Here is a 22,217-nt window from a genome sequence, read left to right as displayed (position 1 = left end):
AGGTCTGCTAGATCTCCGGAGAGCCAGGGGGGCTGCTGTGCCCTCTTGCTGCCTTTCCTCCAAGATGGAATAGAATCAGCTTGTGCATTGAGGATCTCTCCCTTGGTGCACAATCAAAATTACTGGCTTCATTACAGTATTTTGGGATCTACCACGATGTAAGTGTGGTCAGAGTCTGGCATGGGATATTTAACTGGGGTCATTTTTGTCTCTAACAATACATATTAAATATATATTCATTTCCAGTTTCTAACTACAAATGCTCAGTAACAAGGATGGACTACTGTGCAAAGAAAACCACACTAACCAGATGTTGCCTGTGAAAAGCTCATGACCAACGAATGTCTTCTTCCAAAGGCAAAATCTACAAAGAAAGTGAATCAGCTGTTGTCAGGGTAAGCAAAATTTATCAGCTTCATCTACCTTATTTTCATTGGTCTCAGAGTGACTGAGAAACTTTTTGCTTTTTTTTCCTTCCTACCAATTTTAACTCTATGAGTACTGTAGCTATAAGTCATTGAAATGACTACACAGAATTAAACTTATGCATAAAGTGTTGCAGTGATTCTTGTAATTTACTGAAAGTGAAAGAGGAACTAGGAAGTTAACCCAATGACATCAACATTCACAACAGTGTTTCCTACCTTCTGATATTTACTCTCAATGCATATGCAATGGTGACAAGCCCATTCTTCATCCCTATGTTGAATGATTTGTATTTATGAAAATGAACATGGAAGATACACAGGGGTTTTTTTTGTACCTGACCTCATTTGTCAGGAGATGAGATCATTCAAAGCAATTAGGATGATGACAGAGACAGATGGTAAACGATCATACTAGAGGATTATTATAGTTTCTTTTCAGTACTGACACACACTATACAGTAAGATGCATTAACTTAAGATGTCTTTGGGAATTATAATAATGAAATGTCAGTTATATGGACTTCAGCATCAGCCTAGGCTTCCTATTCTAGCCATGAATGCTTTCCTATAAATTGTCCGCAAAGAATAACATTCAGACCAGTCTCAAAAAATATTATTGTTTAGAAACATTCATGATTCAACTGTCACCTGCATGTGATATTTCATGCTGCTTTATTTTGTACTTTTCAAAAACCCTCCTTATCTTCTTATTTTTCCTTAGCATCTTACCAACTGAAGTTAAAGCCAGGCTGAGAATGGAAAACTGATATAAAGCCATGGTGTGAAGGACTGCAGGAAAGATTAAGCAAAAAGTTAACCAACAAACCTTTGATTTGTCTCTAATCAGTAAGTTTAAGAAAGCTGAAAAAGAAGTGGATTAATTTATTTGGAAGCATGGGGGAATCTGGGAGATCCAGTAGTGGATCCAGGATGTTAAAAAGGGCTGGGGGATGGCTGAAGGGGCGATACAACAATAGCAGAGAGCTCACTGTCTTTGCACTGAGTGGCTGAGACTGGAGCTGTCAATAGTGAAGAGGGGCACCACTTTCCTGACATTCACCCCATTCTCTTGTACCCAATAGCTGCCCATCACAGTGACCCTGGAATATAACCAGCTATGCCATCAGTTACTTCGCAATATTGCAACAGAAGACTGGACAAAGTAAAATTTCGGAGAGTTCCAGGGTTCAGTGTAGACCCTTAATTCCGCATAGCTTATAAAAATTCAAATTCCATAATTTAAGTTAAAAAAGAAAAAGAATCCTTACTCCTTTGAATTAATGTACACTGCTTTGTACTCACATACCTGCACGAATACTAATTTTGGAAAATGTATTGTTTTCTTCATATCCCAAACTGGTTCTTAAAATAAATATTAATCAGCATGTATATTCATAACAGACTTTCTTCAAGTGTTTAATCATTAGTCCCTAATGGCTTCTGAAGAGCATATTTAAACCCAACATATTTTTAAATTAATGAAATCAAATTTTTTGGCAAGCTGAGTGTCTCATGATATCTACCAAGATTCCAGAGATTCTGCTAGTATGATTATTTCATACATTAGAAGTGCTGACAGAATTTTGAAGCACAATTTTAAAATGCCCATCTGGGAGAATCCAAATGAAAACTTTATGATACAGTCTTATGACAGCTGTGCATAACAGCAGGCCTCCCATCTCCCATTTGACTTGTTCTGTTCAGAAAAATGTCTGAAGCATTTGAGCAAAATCTATTTTATAAAACATGCATGTATTTATCTTTTACTTACATTTATGTGTTTATATATAAGAAACATTCTGTTGCAATCTTCGATTCATGCAGCTCGGCAAAAACAAAAGGCTTATATAGAGGAGCACTAAGAGTTCAATGCTATTATTAGTGTCCTATGCCTGTGTGATGAATGGAGATAATAGTGTCAAAGAAGGCTGAGGAAGCCAGCATCATGCTCAGCCAGTAAAAACTGCCCTAAACAGAATTTAGAAAGAATACCAGGAGAGAAGATTGGTGAAACATAGGATGTAAATATATAACACATTTAAAGTATTTGATCATTACAGCACTCTCCTTTACCATCCACCAAAGCCACTTGGGCCGTGCCCACAGTTTGACTAGGACACAGTTAATATGATTGTGGAAATCCGGCTTTTAGAAATGTATTCCTAAGCTATATGGACAAGAAATCTCTCTGAAATCCATGCTCTTGAATAACTAGAGTAGTGATAGTTCCCCAGAGGAGGGTGGTGGGGAGAAAGAAAAAAAGGGGAAAAAAAATCTTTCCCACTCTGGGACAGCAAAGAGTGCTAGAACCTTGGTTGCTAAGCTTCTCTGTAAAACTAAATACAGATTTGCTTGTCTATGCTTCTTTGATTGCATATACATGTTCAAATGACCTGGGAGAATTCTCCTGAGTCGGTTCTCCTAGGAGAAAAATGCCCCAAGATAGCTGAACAGACATTTGAATGCGGGGTGCTTGAAAAGCTGAGATCTTGTAGTACTGACACGGTGAAGCCAGGAGGCCCCTGTACACACAGCTCAGTGTACTCTGTAAGCTTCCTCAGTCTGTCTGCGGACTGTCAGAAATAGATGGCAGCAGTGCACAGGGCAGCCCTGATTGGCTGACCCAGACTGCTCAAAGTCAGCCTGCGTCTCCCAGCAATACGATGTGGGATTGTGAAGAGGGCATGTTATGCTACCTGCTTGGCTGGAATAGTAGGGTGCCTTTACGCAAGCAGCAAGGCTGCTCCAATGCGCTGTAATTACAGCACGTTGCAGCAGACTCAATTAACTGATAATGATCCAATGCACTGTAATACAGCATCTCATGTATCAGCATCTCTGCACTTAAAAATGGTGATGGGGTGCTTTCTCTAAAGCTCTTTGGATGAGGTTTCGATAAAGTGTCCCCCCTGCCATTTTTAAGCGTGGGGATGCTGATACACAAGATGCTCTGTGCACTTTAATTAAAGCAGCTCTTGGAGCTCCTCTAATTAAAGCCCTCCTACCCCCAACTCCCAGAGGATATGTATAAAAGCCCATAGAGTCTAGCCCAAGCAACACACTGTCTATGGGGAAGAGAGTGGGAACAGGAGCAAAGGCTCCTGGGATGTAGGAGGACTGTGCTATTGTTTCTCTCAGAAACTCTCCCAGGAATGATTAACCTAGGCTGTTCCCAGGATTTTTTTTTCTCCTGGGTAGACATTTTTGGTCTAGAAGAAAAATCCTGGACATCTGTATACTCACAGGGAGAGCAGCAGCTACACTGAAAACTTACTCTGAATCTGTACTTATTTTTAAAGAATAGGTCTTTTTATGATTAGGTTTCGATTCTTCAGATGACAGTTCACAAATAAATAGCAGATAAACGTACTGAATGCCATGTACATGTTTCATGCCATGTGATTCTTCAATAGAATCCCTAAATATTTTGTAGGATTCTTCTCCTTTAAATGCCTCCTTATTTCCATCCCAGTCTCCATACCTCTGCTCCTTCTGGGCTCAACCCAATTTCTAATGAAGCAAATGGAAATAATTTTAAGTAGAATGGTAGCATAAGAGTGTTGTAGCTGTGATACTTCCAAAATTACATGAGGGGCAAAGATTTATTAGGGTGGTATTTTTCATTAGGGTGGTATTTTTCATTTTATCACTCTAAGAAATCCTTGCCTCACATAATTTCTGGACCATCACAGCTATAACATCACTTTTACATTACCGTAACATGGTAGATATTGAAATCCACTGCTTAGAATGGAAATTCCACAACCTGAAGAAAAAAGAAGCCACACTACATAGCAACATCTTCTTAAGCCTGTGCAAGAAACAAAACATCATCCCAAGGGAACTCATCATCTGCAACACTCTACCTAACACATGCAACTCCACATATGCAATATAACAATGCAGGAGAAAATTGGGAAAATGGGAAAAAAACATCTTCAACTAACCTACTCCAAAAGAGATCAACTTAAACAGGAGATATTTACTTAAGCTACTACGTAGTTAAGTCCAGTAAAAGATATCCTAAGAAATCCATGCTTCAGTACTAAGTAGAATGACATCTAGATTGGATCTTTATTTTATCTGTTTCCATCACTTTTCTTCCTGTCACAATTCCTGATCTGCTTAAAACAACTTCCCAATTACAGGATAACAACCTCCCTGCCCTCTGTCACATGCAAAATAGCATGAAACTTTTCTGCTATCTTATGGGTTCTTCTTGTTCATTCTCTTTTGGATTTATCAGATAATACTTTGAACTAGCAGTTCTTTGGCACTGTTCCGCTAGGGTAACATATTTACAGCATGATAGAAATGATCAATAACAACATATGACTACTCGACAAGTTATCTGGATTTCAAAGAATGTCATTTACTTACAAGCATAGTTTAAATATTAAAAAAAACCCAACCAGAGCTGACAAAGTTAAAAGAATTCTTCTATTTCCTTGTGTGGCCCTTTACCTTGGTTCATTTCCACTTCTTCAAATAGCCTCCAGAAGGGTTGAAAGAGGCTTCAAAAGGTAAAAAATTCAGAGGACAGAAAGCACTCTGTGCTCATTGCAGTAATATAACTACTTCTAAAGAAAGGAAGGAATAATTAAAGTAGACATACTGTATCTGTGAAAAACATAATTCCTATTCCTTTTTAATTTCACCTGATATTCTTCCCTGAGCAGAACTGCTAACTAAGGCAATAGAATTTTAAGTAGTACGTGAAAGAGCAGTTTATTCATTGATTTCATGAAACCTGTGATCTATTTTGAGTTCATAATAAACCTTTAATTTTTCTCACTGAATTACTACTGCCCTTGCATTTTTTCCAGGCAAAAAAAAAGTTCAAACGTACCTTTGTAAAGGTGTAAAACAGTTATTTTATCTGTATGGTACTCTAAATGATGTTACTGCATTTGCAGTATGTTACAGAATTTGTGTCCAGACTAATAGAAAATGCTGCTGATGAGAGAGTTATATTTGATTGCCTTGTTTACATTAATCTAATGCAGTAATTTTGATTCCCTAATTATTAGAGCTATTCAAATTCTATACCACAAATAATTTAGTCAATGATTTCTGATTAAATAGACTAAAGAATTATTTTTTTCAATTGCCACTAAAAATTATTTACAAATATATTTTTACTCATTGAAATGCTGCTACTAATGAGAGACAAAATGCAATGACTAGAGTCAAGGGAAGTGTAGCTAGATATTCAGCCTCCAGACATTTCTACAAGAAAGTTGAGCAGGTGCTGTAATTGGTAAGCTAATTGAAAAAGGAATGCCCCCCTTTCTCTCCTGCTTCTGTGGTTTTGAATGAATATGACCTGGATGTTATGCTAGTCTCAGTGCTGTTGCATGTGCAGGTTCAGGATTTAGTAAAGGGGAGTGCAGTAACAGTGACCTGTGCTGCAAAGATGGCTGCACCACCCCCTACCTCCACACTAGGACAGGCAGACCATGCTGCAGGACCAACAGTGGTAACTTTTTTTTTTTTTTAAGTCCTCAAGCATGTGAAGAAACTTTTCACCCCACTCTGTGCTCAGCAGAACATTCCCTCCCCCACCCCATCTCTCACCTGCTGCTGCCACTGTCCCCAGCTGATCAAGGGGGGAGGGAGGAGGACAGAAGGGAGGGAGGAGGATGCCTCCAGAGCCTCTCTTATCCTCCTTCAACCAGCCTGTGTACAGCTAGGCTTGGTTACAGACAGTGTACCTGTACACATGTACTAACTTTCTGGCAGTTAAGCTGACTTAACTTTTTAAATTCAATTTAACTGCCAGAGCATACACATGTATGTGCAGCAGAGTCAACTTAAATGCAGCACAAGATAATACACCTCCAAGGTGTATGATCTTGAATCACATTAGTTAAGTCAGTTTAGCACACAAGATGACTGCCACCATGTCAAGGAGCTGTATGCATCTACCCTCTGACATGGTCAAGTTGACTTAGTTAAGTTGCCTTATTTTAAGCTAATTTAGTACATGTGATGCACCCAGTGGTGGCAGTGAGCCAGCTCCCTTCCATTGTACCTGCTCCCAAGTTAGCAGAGAACACCCAAGGGACCAGACAGGAAGGAGGAACCTGCTTTCTGATGCTGTTGTTCCCAACTCAGCTCACCTTTGTGCAGAGCCCAGCTGGAGTGGCCAGAAGCGGCTCTAGGGCTCCCCCCTACTCCTGCCCCCAGGATAGCCAGAGACAGTAGCAGTGGCGGGTGGGGATGGGACAGGGAAAGTGCCACTGAGCATGACAGGGAAAGAGGAAGGGATTCTTCCTTGCTTCAGGGATTTAAAAAACAGTCCCCAGCTACTGTTTCCACAGTATGGTTTATGGAAAGGGGGTGCATCCACGCCACTCCACCCCTCCCCGGGTCAACTGTAGCTGTCAGTGTATTTTAAGAATGTCCTGAATACTTTTACCAGATCACACTTCTCCAGGGACTATGTAACCTACTCCTCCTTCTCTAGTTACACTATTGGCTCAAGCAGGCACATGAACATGCCTTCAGCAGTGTGCTCAGCACCCCTACCTTCTTCCCCACCCCCGCCAGCATCAGAGCCAAGAAACATATGTTCCAAACTGCTCAAGATCACACCCATGCCATCTACTCTGCCTAATTCATAGGCTTGGGCTCTCAAAGATCAGGGGAGTGGGAAGGTCTTCTCTCTCTACCCTTGCACACATTCTAGAAGTCTTACAGATACAGCTTGGACCTCAAAAGAGCTTTGGTGACTTCAAGGGGTCTAGATGTTCAAGCCTGCATGCATAGGACCCTAAGTTTAGGAACCTATGGAATTGTGCTGTCCAAAATGTAATCCAAAATGTAGGCAGGTGATGGGTTTGCATGTCCTATCTTTTTCTAGGCTGTGTTTTGTTTTGTTTGTTCATTTTTTCCTGAGCTGAATTCTATGCAAATCAAATTTTAGGCAACCAAAATGTGCCTCTCTGGATTTTGCTCCATGTGTTTTTGTTGTTGTGATATACTTTTCTACCTCATCAACAGCATACATTAAATAAGACTAGCTCATGGGAAATAGTTGGTGTCTCTTCCTTAAAATTAGATCTCTTCAGCTACATTCCAAGTTTAGCTACACTGGTATAGTAGCTCTATTAGTCAAAGTTAGACCATTGTAACTAAGATCAAAATGCTCGGTCTTGCATCTGCTTTTCTCGTGAATATCTTAGGCAACTCAGCTGCTATATGTCTTAATTTCATGCAGTACCTCAAATAGCCTATTTTGTGTTTAAAGAGTGCATTCAGATTTGGTTCTATTACTCAGACTTAATGGAGATGACCACTAAAGCTTTGCAATCATAAAGAGGTGAGAGGTTACCTATGGAAAGAAACAGTATTATTTATAAAAGCAATAGGAGATAAATGGCAAAAGTAAGGTTTGCACATAACAGTAATTTGTTCTTTCACAACTTCTATGCAACTTGTCAGATGCAGCCATATGTTTTTGTACAAAAATGTAGAGCAGCAGAAACCCAGCAGAAATGGCATTAAGCAGAATCATTTTATTAGACTGTCATGGACAATAATGTAGCATCAATGTCCACCTCATTCCTTTCTTGTTTCTCATATCTGAAAAGTATTTGTACCTTACCACTCTGAGACAGTCCAACATTAGGAAAAAACAACAATTTTTTAATGGTATTATAATAAAAAAAAAATCCTTTTTAGATTATACAGGGATTAGAATACCTAGTAACTATTTTAAGATATTATCTGAAGCAGTATTATACAATTACAAATTTATAAATAATGAATACTCTATTGGTAATAGAAGTGTTAAACTCTGCAAAGTAAATTAGTTTTATAGATAATAAAAAGCACAAAATAAATTCTAAAATATTTTCTCCATAAAAGTAGTAAAGTAGAACAAGTTTGTGATTTTCTGATAAACTTAATTTATTGTGATTTTGAGTATTACTTGTTGATAATACCGTGGTTGCAATACCTACATTTACAGTATTCAAAACAAACAATGTCATCATTTAAATATTATAGGGGGATTTTTGAATGTCAGACATAACATTTATCAATTTTGTTTTGATTGATTAAAACAGTCTTTGTTTTGTCTTAAATAATGCATCTTAAATAACCCAATAAAAAGATAAACATGGTCCAGTTAATTGCATAATTATAGCTATATACTATTTAAATATTTTATTATATATTTTCTGCACAGTTGGCCTTCATAAAATAATAGAATCATAGAAGTAGGGTCAGAAGGGACCTTGTAGATCTTCAAGTCCAACCCCCTGCCTAGGCAGGAGAAAAACTAGGCTCAAATGACTCCAGCCAGGTAGGCATCAAGCCTCTTCTTAAAGACCCCCAGGGTAGGAGGCAGCACCGCTTCCCTTGGAAATTGGTTCCAGATCCTAGCCACCCTGACTGTGAAGTAGTTCTTATGGAAGTCTAATCTAAACCTACTCTCCAACAACTTATGGCCGTTATTCCTTGTTATGCCATGGGGCGTGTCAGGTATTGCAGTCCCTTGTAGACCTGTAGGGCGCCACCTGCCGCTCGACTAGGGTGTTATTGGTTCTAATTGATGATCTACACACCCACATTTCACCTGCCATGACTTAATGCTAATGGAGTTGGTTCATGTACCTGCATGTGTAGTCCAATTAGTAGTCTCACCAACGTCCTGCGGGGTCCCACGTTCCTGAGGGCTCCGCCACCCCTACACCTTTGCCCGTTCCACTGGGATCTGGCCAGCCAGCTGGTCCGGCCACATGTTCTCTGTTCCAATTAAACAACCAACAAAAGACCAAAAAAACCCAAGAAAACAAAGAAGGCTCTCCTGGCCTGTGTCACTGCTCCTGCTGTTTGCAGCCACGATCTAAACGAAAAACTGACCTTCGTGTGGTCAGTCCCTCTTTGGTAGCTCTCTCCCTCTCTCTCAGAGCCTCTTGTGGAGATCGCCATGATTTCTTTTAGCACCTTGAGTCCATCTTATTGGCTTGTGCCACTTTTACATGCATTATGGTACCGTGACAGTCAATAGTGCCCCTCTATTAGGGTTATTACAATACCATTCTCCCTGCCAGGCTCCGCCAGCTCCCAGCACATAAACAAACAGTTCTGCTCCCCACAGGCCCAGTAGACTTGGCTCTAAAACCCTGCTGGGGATGTTACTCTCTGCAAGAGTCTCCTACCAGCACTCCACGTTGCTTTCAGAGTTCCCTGCAGCGTGTGCCAGCTCGCTCCTCCTCCTCCTCCTCCTCCTCCTCTTTCCGGTTCTGCGTTCCTCCAGCTTTCTTGTCCCAGACTCTTCTTTATACCGGTGCAGGATTTCTCTGCCTTTCCCTTCCCAACACACCTGGGTAAGGGAGATTTCTGCCAGGCTCCTTGGGGCTGTGGACCTGGGGCTGCTGAGTCTCTGATTAGCCCAGGAGCTTTGGAGCTAGGGGAAACAAGGTCTCTCCCAAACCCTTCTGGTCCCCCCTAGTGAGTTTATAGACAGTCACCAGGTTTCCCCTCAGCCTTCTCTTGGGAAGGCTGAACAGGTTAAGGTCCCACAGTCTCTCATTGTAGGGTCTGCCCTGTTGTCCTCAGATCATGCGGGTGGCCCTCCTCTGGACCCTTTCAATGTTGCCCACATCCCTCCTGAAGTGGGGCGCACAGAACTGGACATGGTACTCCAGCTGTGGCCTGATCAGTGTCGCGTAAAGGGGGAGGATCACCTCCTTGGCCCTACTTGAGATGCACCTGTGGATTCACGACAAGGTCCGGTTAGCCCTGCCAACCGTGACCTCGCATTGTCGGCCCATGTTCATCTTGGAGTCAATAATGACTCCAAGATCCCCTTCTGCCTCCATGCTCTCAAGAAGGGAGTTTCCCATCTTATAAGGGTGCTGCTGGTTACTACTGCCCAAGTGTTGCAGTTTCATGTGGAACTGCTATCATGTCTTCTGGTGCCACCGCCTTGCTGGCTGGGCAGCTATCACCCACCCAGAAGATATGCTCATTGTGGTGACATACTCTCAACTGTCAAAGTGTACCCTCCTGGCCCCAAAAGGCCAGGTCAACCACCTCATCTGCCCTACAGCTGGGTTCCCAGTACTGGCTCTGGACAGGCTCCTCTGTCCAGGTCTCACCACTTGTCTCACCAGCAGAGATCCTAGTGTTTCCTGTTTAAAAGTTGCAAATTCTCTGATTAAAAAACCCAATTTCTCTCATTAAAATACCCCAAATCCATGTTTCTCCATGATTAAAATGAAATGCCACTATATAGAGAGAGATTGGTTGGGCAATGTTTTATTGATATCTTTACAATTTTAAAGCAATTTGGAAGCTTACCAAGTGCCTGTATCATCATAATAAAATGAATTATAAGTATCTATACACTTTGGTGTTTGCTTTTGGTTTTTATCATAGAAAATGCCTTCACTCACCAGGATGTGGGATGCTGAGCACTACTGATATGCCAGTGCCCTGCCCCTGCCCTTGCCTCTCATTCTCAAACCACAGGCCCCCCGCAGAGCCCCTCACTCCTGATCCACAGCCCCTGCCTTCCCCCCACCAGCATCCTCTTGGCAGCAGCTCCATCCCATTACCAGGACATGAATCCAGTTGCAGCTGTTCCACCCACTGTTTTGTGGCTCTGAGTAGTTCCAGCCCTTGATTTTCTGGTACCTGCACCTGTGCCCAGGCCCCAGTGATCACCATACCACTCCTGGGAAGCCCTTGATTGGGGCTCAAGGACTGGGCTGGGCTGGGCAAGCCCCAGGCTGGCCTCCTCCTGCACAGGCTGCTCTAGGGGCATGGGGAGGCTCTAAGTCCAGCTCTGGTGGCGGTTTCTACCTGGAGCACTCATCCCATGCCTCCCTCTCTCACACACCTCTACTGTCACTTCTACCCCTCTCCCCAGCCCAGGAACACACGCAAGTGGTTCCTGGGACCAGAAGCCCCCCCCATGTTGGGGCTGCATGTCCCAGTATCAGTGTGGGCATGGAGGTCCTGTCCCATCCCATTTGGCCGGCTGGGCACACAGGTTGTGAGATTTGTGGGGAAAAGCGTGGAAGGAAAAGGGGTGTAAGGGATGGTGGTGTTTGTGGGAGGGGTTGGGGAGGTTTGTGGGTGACAGTAGCATTTGTGGGAGTGAGGTTTATGGGGGGTATGGGATTGGTGGGTGGATTGTGGGGGGAGGCACTGCTCAAGAGGGCTGGGTCCCCTGCCTGCCCCTGCATAGTGTACAGAACCACCCCACCCCCACAGCAGCAGCAGCCACTGGGCACTCCATGCTCACTGCTGGCAGAGACCCCCCAACAGCATGATGCAGCATGGCCCCAACCACCTGAGATGCAGCACCACCTGTGAGATATGGTGCAGGGCCAGCCCAGCCTAGGGGGCTGCCAGCCCATTGTAGAAGATGTGTAGATAGACACACACACACGGTTAAGTACTAAGCTTTAAGAAGGCTAACATTATAAACAAGGAAGTGAATGATTTGCCTCAAGAAGTGCACTATTTTAGGTCTGACTGAGTGGTTCCAGCAAAAGGGCTATATTTTTATTGTCATTTACCACAGATTGTACCAGGGATAAATTCTAAGTTCTATCCAAGAATTCAGATGATCTGAAACAGATTATGTTGCCTGATGTATGCCCTTGAGAAATGAAGAACAAATCTTTTCCCTGCTTACACTGTTGGGCTACACCAGTTTACTTTAAATCTCCAGTGGGTGCATACTGCTGCTCACAAACACCTTCCAAATTGATTTACATCACTATGGGCCTTTAGACCACTTTTACTTGCAGAACTCATCCTGTAAATGGATCCCAAGGTGGCTAGTTAAATCTACAATAGCTCCTAGAGGTCTGTTATGGAAGACATGTTAACCCCAAAGCATTCCTCCCACTGCCAATATTTATTACAGGAACTGAATGTTGCAAAGATTGTTGAGCCAGTTTCTGGTTAATCAAAACAATATGAAAGCCATAATTTTCCGTGTTTTTCACACAGAATGTAGTGTTTTCACCTTGAATGCCAGGGCGCACAAGTCCACAAGAACCAACATCAAATTCAAAGAAAGCTTTATAAGACTCTTGTAAAGGGAACAAATGTCTTACATAAGTTATAAGCCTACCAGGTTTGTTCAAGGTTTGAAGATCATTTTTGTAACTCAATGGAACCTTAGTATCTAAGTTCCTTACATCTTATATTTTGTAAATGAAGTATTTTTAAATCACATGATATTCAGAAGCAAACAAAACATGAACTAGTAAAATACTTACAGCCTTTTGGTTCTTATTCAAAATTACCTTAAAGTTACCATTTTCTCTTTAAGGCTAGGGACAGAAATTACACATCAACCATATAACTGATAGGAAACTGGTTCAATTCTACAATAAAACAGAAGTTAAGTGCACATAAACTGCTTTCAAAATGGCCAAAACCAGTTTAAGATAATCTGGATAGATGTAGTATCAGACTTAAAAGATTTAGGTTTAATTGGTTTATGGAACTTCTGTCCCAGATCCCCTCAGATTCAAGTTAACAGTCCCCCAGCATCCCAGGATACTTTGCACCTCCCCTGCAACCCCATTTCTGACAGGGTGGGCAGGCTACTCTTGGCCCAGGCTGTCTGCTCCAGCTGAGCAGGCAAGCATGCTTTAGCACAGCCCCCCCTCCGCCCCCCGAGCTTCTGGCCTTGGCCACTGCAGACATGTGGCTGCATTTCTGGAATCAAAAGTGAATGTCTATTCACTTGTTTATTGGTTCAGTCTACACAGTTTAGAATAGGCTGTGAAAACTGAATAGATTCATCCCTGGGCTTTCTGACTTTCTGTAGTTAGCCTGAAGGGCTTCCTATACAACAAATTTCAGAAATTGACCAATTATATACAAAAAGAGGATCATTACATAAATGCTTTTTTGTTTGCACTAAATTGTTCAAATTAATTTATTTTATTTATGTATGCAGAGCAAATGTAAGGTCAATTTATTAAATGAGTTAGAACTCATTAAATATTCTTAATCATAGTTAAGCCTTAAATGACACATAAGAGCAATGTGGCTGCTAAGAAAACAGGATAAATTACTTTATGCTACCATCTAGATATTTAAATATTGAAACGCTGGTATCCTGTGAAAGTTGTTATGGACCAGTAAGGATTTCTTATTTAAAACAGTAAGCAATGTTAATAAGAACATTAGGAGAAAAAATTACAAGTGCAATTTTATATCCTTTTTTAAAAAATTGATGTTTGTTTTTGAACACTGTCAATGGAAAAACTAGAACTGAATGTTCAAGTCATTAAAAAAAGCTGGCAGTAGGTAAGTGAAATTTTAGACTATATAATTATATTGTAAAAATCTGTAGTAATTGACCTTTAGTGCTCCATTTGATGAATATTTCAAACTGAATATTACCTATTTGGAGCAGTGCTCCATAATAGCCTCAACTCTGGAGTATAAATTCTCTCTACTTATTTCAAACAAAAAAAGAACACATCTACGCATGCTGATTTAAGGTGCTTTAGCCTGATCTAAGATGCATTAATGGCATGCGTCTAAATGTATTTATGTATTAAATGTCTTAATACATAATGTCTTAATGTGCTTTAAAAATGGTGATTTTAGGTTATTTGTGCCTAAATTTCATACCTGCAAAAGCAGGTATCAAATTTAGGCTTGAATAGCTAAAGTGCATTAACATATATGTAAATGCATTAAGGCACATTAATGCTGTGTACGGACTGACTTGGGACTAAGTTTAGTCCCATGTCAGTCTGCGCACAGGGCATTAACGTGCTTGAATATGTGCACATGTAGACATGAGCCTAAACTACTTTATTAAGCTAATGTACATTAAATTTGGGCATGCCTAAATGCATGTACAGACATGCCCAAAAAGAAGTAAAAAGAGAACATAATGTAGTGGATAGAACAGGTTGGGAGTTTTCTGATTAAATATTATTTCTATCAGAAAATGCAACTATTGATAGGAAGAGGTCAGTTTCAATGACTCATTGAATTAAAAGAAATGAAAAAAGCTTTGAAATGGTCTAAATATCTTACTGTGCTGTTTTTTTCTTTTCTAAACCAGAGGCTTCATTTTTCACTTTGAAGCAAAAGTTTCTTTCCAAAATTCAGCCAGTTTGTACTAAATAAAATAGAATAAATTTGACTATTTTTGAGCCAAGCCACTTTTCTGACCCTTAGTTAGAAGGGCCAAAAGAAGAATCGGAGGTGGGCAGTTAATAATACAAGCTTAATACCACAAGGCAGTAGGGACATATCTGAGTCATTACTAAAGGCAATTCCTTATTTTGATGTTAAGCATCTGAGGAATCTGGTAAGAAAAAGAAGTATAAGATCTGCTTGTAGGAAGATTGTGTAGGTATGTAAACCCTTTCTACCTTATGGTAGGTCTGACAAAAGGTTCTGTCTTAAGCATTTTACTATTTCATGTTTTGTTTTGTTTTCTGAATATAATGTGCTTTTTACTATATTTACAAAATATAAGACGTGAGGAACATAAGGAATTAACGTTCCATTAAGCCATAAAAATGATCTTTAATTTAATCCATATAATAAAGTTCTTACAGAATTTTCATATAAAAACCTATATGGAGTTGCCATGCATAACTTATCAAAACTGTATACCTCAAAACGCTTTTGTGTTTTAAATCTGATCAACAGGTCATCAGCTTGCAGGATTAAAACCTCACATAGGCACTTAAGTAGCTCATGTAACTTGTTTGAACACAGGTTTCAAAAGCAAAGCCATACACAATTACATAAGAAATCACTGTCTGCTAAAACATTTTTATCTTTTTTTTTTTTTAAGATTTTTCCAGTCCATATGTGAGATCCCAGGAAGTTTTCACATTTTAAGCCTACTACCTGCAAATGCTGGGTGTGGGTGTGTCTACAACTGCACTTTAATGCACAGTAGCCTATTTTATTGAGCATTAAAGTGTGACTTAAACTGTGCATTTATGCTAATGTGTAGTAAAATAGGCTACTGCATATTAAGCATCACTTAAAAAACTTGTGCTTTCAGTATTGTACGTAAGGGCAACCTAATGTGCATTTATTATCTCATATTGGAAGTACTAAATTTAATGTGCATTAGGAAAAGCTCATTAATGCACATGTAGACCTACTATCTAATATAACTAAACACTCCTTTGTGCACAATTTCCACATCGTTAAGATGTGGTTAATAACATGACCTCCTTTTAAAACATTTTAGGGATGAAAAGATGATTGAGCCAGTGCTCAGAAAGATGGAGTTGTGTGTGGCAGAGCACCTTTGGATGACTGTCACTTTAAGGGCTTAAGCAGGTTGCAGAGCAGCCTTTAGGTGGAAGCAGACCCAATCGAGCGGTCACAAGGCAGTCAATAGGCCACCTGACTGGTGGAGTGCTGCCCAAAGACCAGGAACCAAGAGCAGAGCTGGCAGTTGTTGCAGAGATACCACTGAAGTAACATCACCCCATCAGAGATCTGCTGCTCCTGGAACATACAGGTCAAGTGTAGGACCTATGGGGATGAAGGAAATTCCTGGTCCTGGGGCATGACCTGAAACTACACCCTGCTAGAGGTTGGATGGTGTGGTAGGGTTGCCTGTGGTGGGTCAGTCTCCAGGAAATGCCACACCTATACCACCCTAGTGAAAGGTAAATACGGTGTGCCAGAAAACCTCAGCCCCCACTGCTTTGTGGGTGACCCTGTGGAGGGATAAGGCTAGGGAAGCATACCCTAAGAGAAAAGCACAAGGCTTGGGTGACATACCATCTGGTCAGCAGGATGTCATTGAATGACTGATGGCAGTTATTTGAAGACTCATGGTGCTCAGGAGAGTTCCCAGAAGATTGGAAGAAGGTCAATGTGGTGCCTATCTTCAAGAAAAGGAGAAAGGAGGACCTAGGAAATTACAGGCCAATCAAGTTTGACCTCAATCCATGGTAAAATCCTGGAGAAAATTATCAAAGAATCCATTACAGACAGGCTAGCAGAAGGCAGGATAGCCAGCATTGGCTTCATTACAGACAGGTCATGCCAAACCAACCTCATTTCCTTCTATGATCAGGTTACTTGCCACCTGGATGGGGGAAATGAGATTGATGTCATATACCTGGACTTCAAAAAGGCCTTTGACCTGGTCTGTCATGAAGTTCTCATGAAAAAAATTGGGAAAATAAGGCCTTCACTACTTTACGGTCCAGTAGCTAGGTAACTGGTTCCATGGTAGGACCCAGAGAGTATTGATTGATGGAGCTGAGTCATCATGGCAGAGTGTGACCAGTGGCGTCCCTCAGGGTTCAGTACTCAGACCAGTGCTTTTCAACAGTTCATGTTCAACATGTTCATCAACAATTTGGATTTGGGAATTAAAAGCCAACAAGCAACGTTTGTTGATGACACCAAACTATGGGGGAGTGTGGTCACACTGGAAGACAGGCTGGCAATACAGGCCAACCTGAACAGGCTCACCAGGTGGGTGAACCTGAACCTGATGTTGTTTAATACAGAAAAATGTAAAGTGCTCCATCTGGGGAGAAATAATCCACAACACACTTATAGGTTCAGCAGTGCTACACTTGCCAGCCCCATATTTGAATGAGACCTGGGTGTTGTAATGGACAACAAGCCACCAATGTGATGCCATAGCTGGCAGAACTAATCTGGTATGCATCTGCCAAGCCATCTTGAGCCATCCCTCAGTGATCTTAGAGATGTCATCCTTTCCATCTGCTCAGCCTTGGTGAGACCGCAGCTGGAGTTCTGCATCCAGTTCTGGGTGCTGCACTTCAGGAAGGATGTGGAGAAGCTTGAGAGAGTCCAAAGGAGGGCCATGAACATGATTCAAGGCCTAGAGACCAGGTCATACAAGGAGAGGCTGAAGACTTGGGACTGTTCAGCCTGGAGAAGAGAAGACTCAGAGGGGACTTGGTAGCAGCCTATAAGTATATCAAGGGCATACATCAGGGCCTAGGGGAGCATCTGCTCACCAAGGCCCCCTATGAGAGGACAAGAAATAATGGGCACAAGTTGATTGGGAACTGTTTCAGGCTAGACATAAGGAAAAACTTTAGAAGTCTAGTAGCAAGGATTTGGAACAGGTTCCCACCAGAGGAGGTACAGTCATCCACCCTGGTGATCTTCAAAAAGCATCTCGATACCCATCTTGCTGGGGTCATCTGATCCCAGCAGTCTTTCCTGCCCAAGTGCAGGGGGGCTGGACCCAGTGATCTGTAAGGTCTCTTCCAGCCCCTAACAACTATGAAGCTATGAAACCATGGGGGCTAGGAGGACCAGAGGCCCAAAGCCAGAGAGTGGGGCTTATGAGTGACTGCACAGGGGCCAGGAGGGCCTGTCTATTTGTATCTTGCAAGTTAATATGGGCCAGGAGGGCCTGAGGCCCAACACCTAAGACAGTGAGGCCTAGTGGGAGGCTAAGAGTGAGGTCCAGGTATATCGATAGACACCTGAGGCCTAAGTGGGCCATAGGCTGAATTAGGGGTCCAGGCACATTGACAGACACCTGAGGCCCAACAGGCATAAGGCCCAGGAGCCCCAAGGAGGAGGCAGGGTAGAGGCCCCAATGAGGGACATGTGGCCAAGGTATGTCTGAGGATGCCTGAGGCTGAGTTTGGGTCAGAGGCTGAGTGCAGCCCAGCTAAGGGGCTGGGGGAGTAATAGTGGATCTGGATGCCATCTGGAAGGCATGGGACACGATGTGGGTGTGGTTTGGAATCACACATTATGTCCTTGGCATCAGGGCAATAAGTGGGCAGCCTCCTGCCAGTATTGGACCCAGATCTGGTGTGAGCTGCACAGGTGTAAGACTGTTGTGCCCCTGTGAGCCAGGACCCTATCAGACCCTCTGGCGGACGCCAACCCTGACTCCCAGTGTGGAACCTGAAGGTAAGTTGGGCGCATGGTGGGTGGGCACTAGTTAATGGCAGGCAGCTGAGTGGAGCTGAGGGTCACACCCTCCCCAGCTCCTTCTTAGCCCAGCCTCCCAGGGAGCCATGCAAATGGAGCCATATAAACAGGTGTGCTCTGAGCCTAATGTGCAAGTTAGTGCGGGAGTCTGCACAGAAGGGCAAGCAGGAGAGGCATGAAGCTCTAGGTGGTGAGCCTGAAGAGAAAGGTCAACACAGCAGTACCCCAGACTACTATCTGTGTAATGGTGGGGACGCATCACACCCCAAAGATCCCCCCACCTGAAGCCCCACCCCCTCTGGTACCACTGAGGCCTTGGAGCCCATGGTTCCAGCCTCCACCCAGACTGAGCCCCTAGTTCCCAGCTGTGAGGGCTGCCTGGCATGAATGCAGGCACCTGGGATCAGGAGAAAAGACACCTCCCCTTGTGGGGTATGCTCTGCATTAGAGTCTCTGGGGTGCCACATAAGGGAGTGCCAGGCTACATTGCAGAGGCTTTGTACCATCAGGGATGGTGAAAAGGAAATTCATGCCTACTGCCAGGTTCTTCACCAAAAGAATGAAGAGGAAATATAAAAGGTGGCTGCCAAGATGAGGGTGGACAAGAGGATTTACTGTGAAGTCCAGCTAGGGGTTGCCTAGATGAAGATCTTCTCCAGCCCCAAGGCACACTGCATGAGGGTGACCACCACCCTCGAACTTCACAACAGATATGAACTCCTCACAACATCAGCAAAACCAGCAGAGCCTCTGGCTCCAGCACTTGAGGAAGGAAGGCAACCAGTAACCACCCCTACGAAGAGACGCAGAGTAGTCATTGTGGGACACTCCCTCTCGAGGGGGCAGAGGGAGTGATCTGCCACCCTGATCCCTTATCCCAGGGGCCCGTATCCAAGATGTAGCTGAGAGGATTCCTGAACTTGTCTGGCCCTCCCACCACTACCCAACACTCATCATCCATGTGGGCACATATAACATAGCTCAGAGCAATCCTAGCAGGGTCATGAGTGACTACAGGGCTCTGGGGACTGGGCTCAGAGGGTTGGGGGTACAGGTAAGTTTTCTTCTCAAGCCTCCTGGTTACTGGTCATGGGCACAGGGGGGAGAGATGTATAGAAGAAGTGAACAGAAGACTGAGGCATTGGTGTCACTGGGAAAGCTTTGGCTTCTTTGATCACAGTCCACACCTTGGAAAGAGAGGCAGCAGTTTGTTGGGAAGGGACAGCCTCCAACTCACTCCAATGGGAAAGAAGCTTTTCTCTCCTGACAGGGCTTTAAACTAAGATCACTAGGGGATGGGCAGACAATCACCAGTGCAAGCCCAGAAAGTGACAACCACAGAATCAGCAAATTAGGTAACACAAGGGAACTTACTCTGACCCTAGCCCAAGGATGGGACTCTTCTAACTGCACAGGGAAGCCCAGGGCTTCCGGTGGCAGGCTTAGCTGCCTGTACACAAATGCCAAAAGCATGGGGAATAAACAGGACAAAGTGGCCCTTCTGCTGACCGAAAATGGATGTGATTTTATAGGGACAATGGAGACCTGGTGGGACTCCACCTATGAATGGACCACAGGTGTTGATGGTTATACCTTGTACAAAAGGATTGTGTTGCAAGGAAGGGCAGGGGTGTAGCTGTGCACGCTCTCAGTGCATGGTCATTATGTGCGACTTCAACCACCCTGACATCTCATGCGAAGACCATTCAGCCAAATCTGATTGGTTGTGAAGTTTCCTCACTTGCATTGACAAACACTATCAGGTATGCCATAAGAGGTCCATTGGGCATCAGATCCGGGGGGCAACAAAGGCGCCAGTCACAGGGCTCAAGTGCCTATATACTAATGCTAGGCGCATGGGGAATAAGCAGGATGAACTAGCACTCTTGCTTGCAGAAAACATGACTTAGTGGGGTGAACAGAAACCTGGTAGGACTCTACCCATGACTGGTGGTACACATTGAGGACTATAAGCTGTACAGAAAGGACAGAGTAGGGAGGAGAGGGGGAGGGGTTGCATTCTATGTCAAGGAGCATTATACATCGACCTTTATCAAAATGGAATTGGAGGAGAAAGCAGAAGGATTGTGGGTTAGGATACATGGAGGTCAAGAGGAAAGGGATTTGGTGATAAGGGTCTGCTACAGACCCCCACACCAAGGGGAACAACTAGATTTGGAACTCCTGAGACAGCTCTCGGAGACCATAAAAACAAGGGAAGCGGTAGTCATGGGGGACCTAAACCACCCTGACATCTGCTGGGAGACGCAGACAGCAAATTCCCACCATTCACGCAGGTTCCTATCCTGTGTACAGAACCTCCACCTGACGCAGGAGGTACATGGTCCCACTAGGGGGAATGCCTTACTGGACCTGGTACTGGCAATGGGGGATGACATGGTAGGTAGATCAGTGGTCTCCTGAGGGACAGTGACCACCATATAATAGAATTCACCATAAGGCGTAGAGTGGGAAAGGTAACAAGTAGGATGGAAGTGCTAGACTTTAGGAAGGCTGACTTCAGCAAGCTCAGGTGTTTAGTCAGTGATGCACTGCAGGGTAAGAGATTTGGTGAGATGGGAGTCCAGGAAGGGTGGCTGTGCCTTAAGGAAGCGATCCCGATGCAGGGGAAAAGGGCCAAGAGGCTTCCTTGGCTAACCAGAGAAATCCAGAGCAGCCTAAGGGCACAAAAGAAGGGCATATAAGCGGTGGAAACCAGGAGAAATTACTAAAGAGGAGTATGCCTCCTTAGCTCATAGTTGTACGGAGGCAGTTAGAAAGGCCAAAGCTACCATGGAGCTGAAGTTGACATCCCAAGTTAAGGATAACAAAAAGTTGTTTTTCAGATATATAGGAAGTGAAAGGAAGGCCCAGGGTGGTATAGGACCACTACTGAAGGGGCTAAAGCAATTGGTGACAGACAGGGGGAACAAGGCTGAACTCCTCAATGAGTTCTTTTTGCCTTAGTGTTCCTAAACAAGGGGCAAGACAAGTCTCACAATGGGATCATAGAGAGACAACAGCAGGGCACCAGACCACCAAGCATTGACCCTGAGTTAGTGCAGAGTCACTTGGAAGGACTGAATGCATTTAAGTCGGCAGGCCCAGATGAGCTCCATCCGAGGGTACTGAAGGCACTGGCTGATGCCATTGCACAGCCACTGGCAAGAATATTTGAGCACTCATGGTCCATGGGCCTGGTCCTGGAGGACTGGAAAAGGGCCAATGTGGTCCCTATTTTCAAGAAGGGGAGGAAAGAGGATCCAAGCAAGTACAGGCCACTCAGTCTCACCTCCATCCTTGGCAAAGTCTTCAAAAAGATTATTAAGGCCCATATATGTGAGAGCCCAGCAGGAAAAACTATGCTGAGGGGAAACCAGCACAGGTTTGTAGCAGGTAGATCATGCCTGACTAATCTAGTTTCTTTTTATGACCAGGTTACAAAGCACCTGGACACAGGAGTAGGGGTAGATATTAGACTTCAGGAAGGCCTTCCATATGGTATCCCACTCCATACTGGTGAACAAATTAAGAGGCTGTGACTTGGATGATTACATAGTCTGGTGGGTGGCAAAGTGGCTAGAGGGTCATACCCAGACAATGGCGATGGACGGGTTGGTATCAACCTGGAAGGACATGGGCAGTGGGGTCCCGCAGGGCTTGGTCCTTGGACTGATACTCTTCAATGTCTTTATCGGTAACTTGGACAAGAGAGTGAAGTGTACTCTGCCCAACTTTGCAGATGATACAAAATTGTGGGGAGAAGTGGACACACCGGAGAGCAGGGAACAACTACAGGCAGACCTGGACAGGTTGGACAAATGGGAAGAAAACAACAGAATGCAGTTCAACAAGGAGAAATGCAAAGTGCTG

This window comes from Crocodylus porosus, unplaced genomic scaffold (assembly GCF_001723895.1).
Source record: "Crocodylus porosus isolate Cpor-Errol unplaced genomic scaffold, CroPor_comp1, whole genome shotgun sequence".
Lineage (NCBI taxonomy): Eukaryota > Metazoa > Chordata > Crocodylia > Crocodylidae > Crocodylus > Crocodylus porosus.
Note: the sequence above shows the minus strand (reverse complement) of the source record.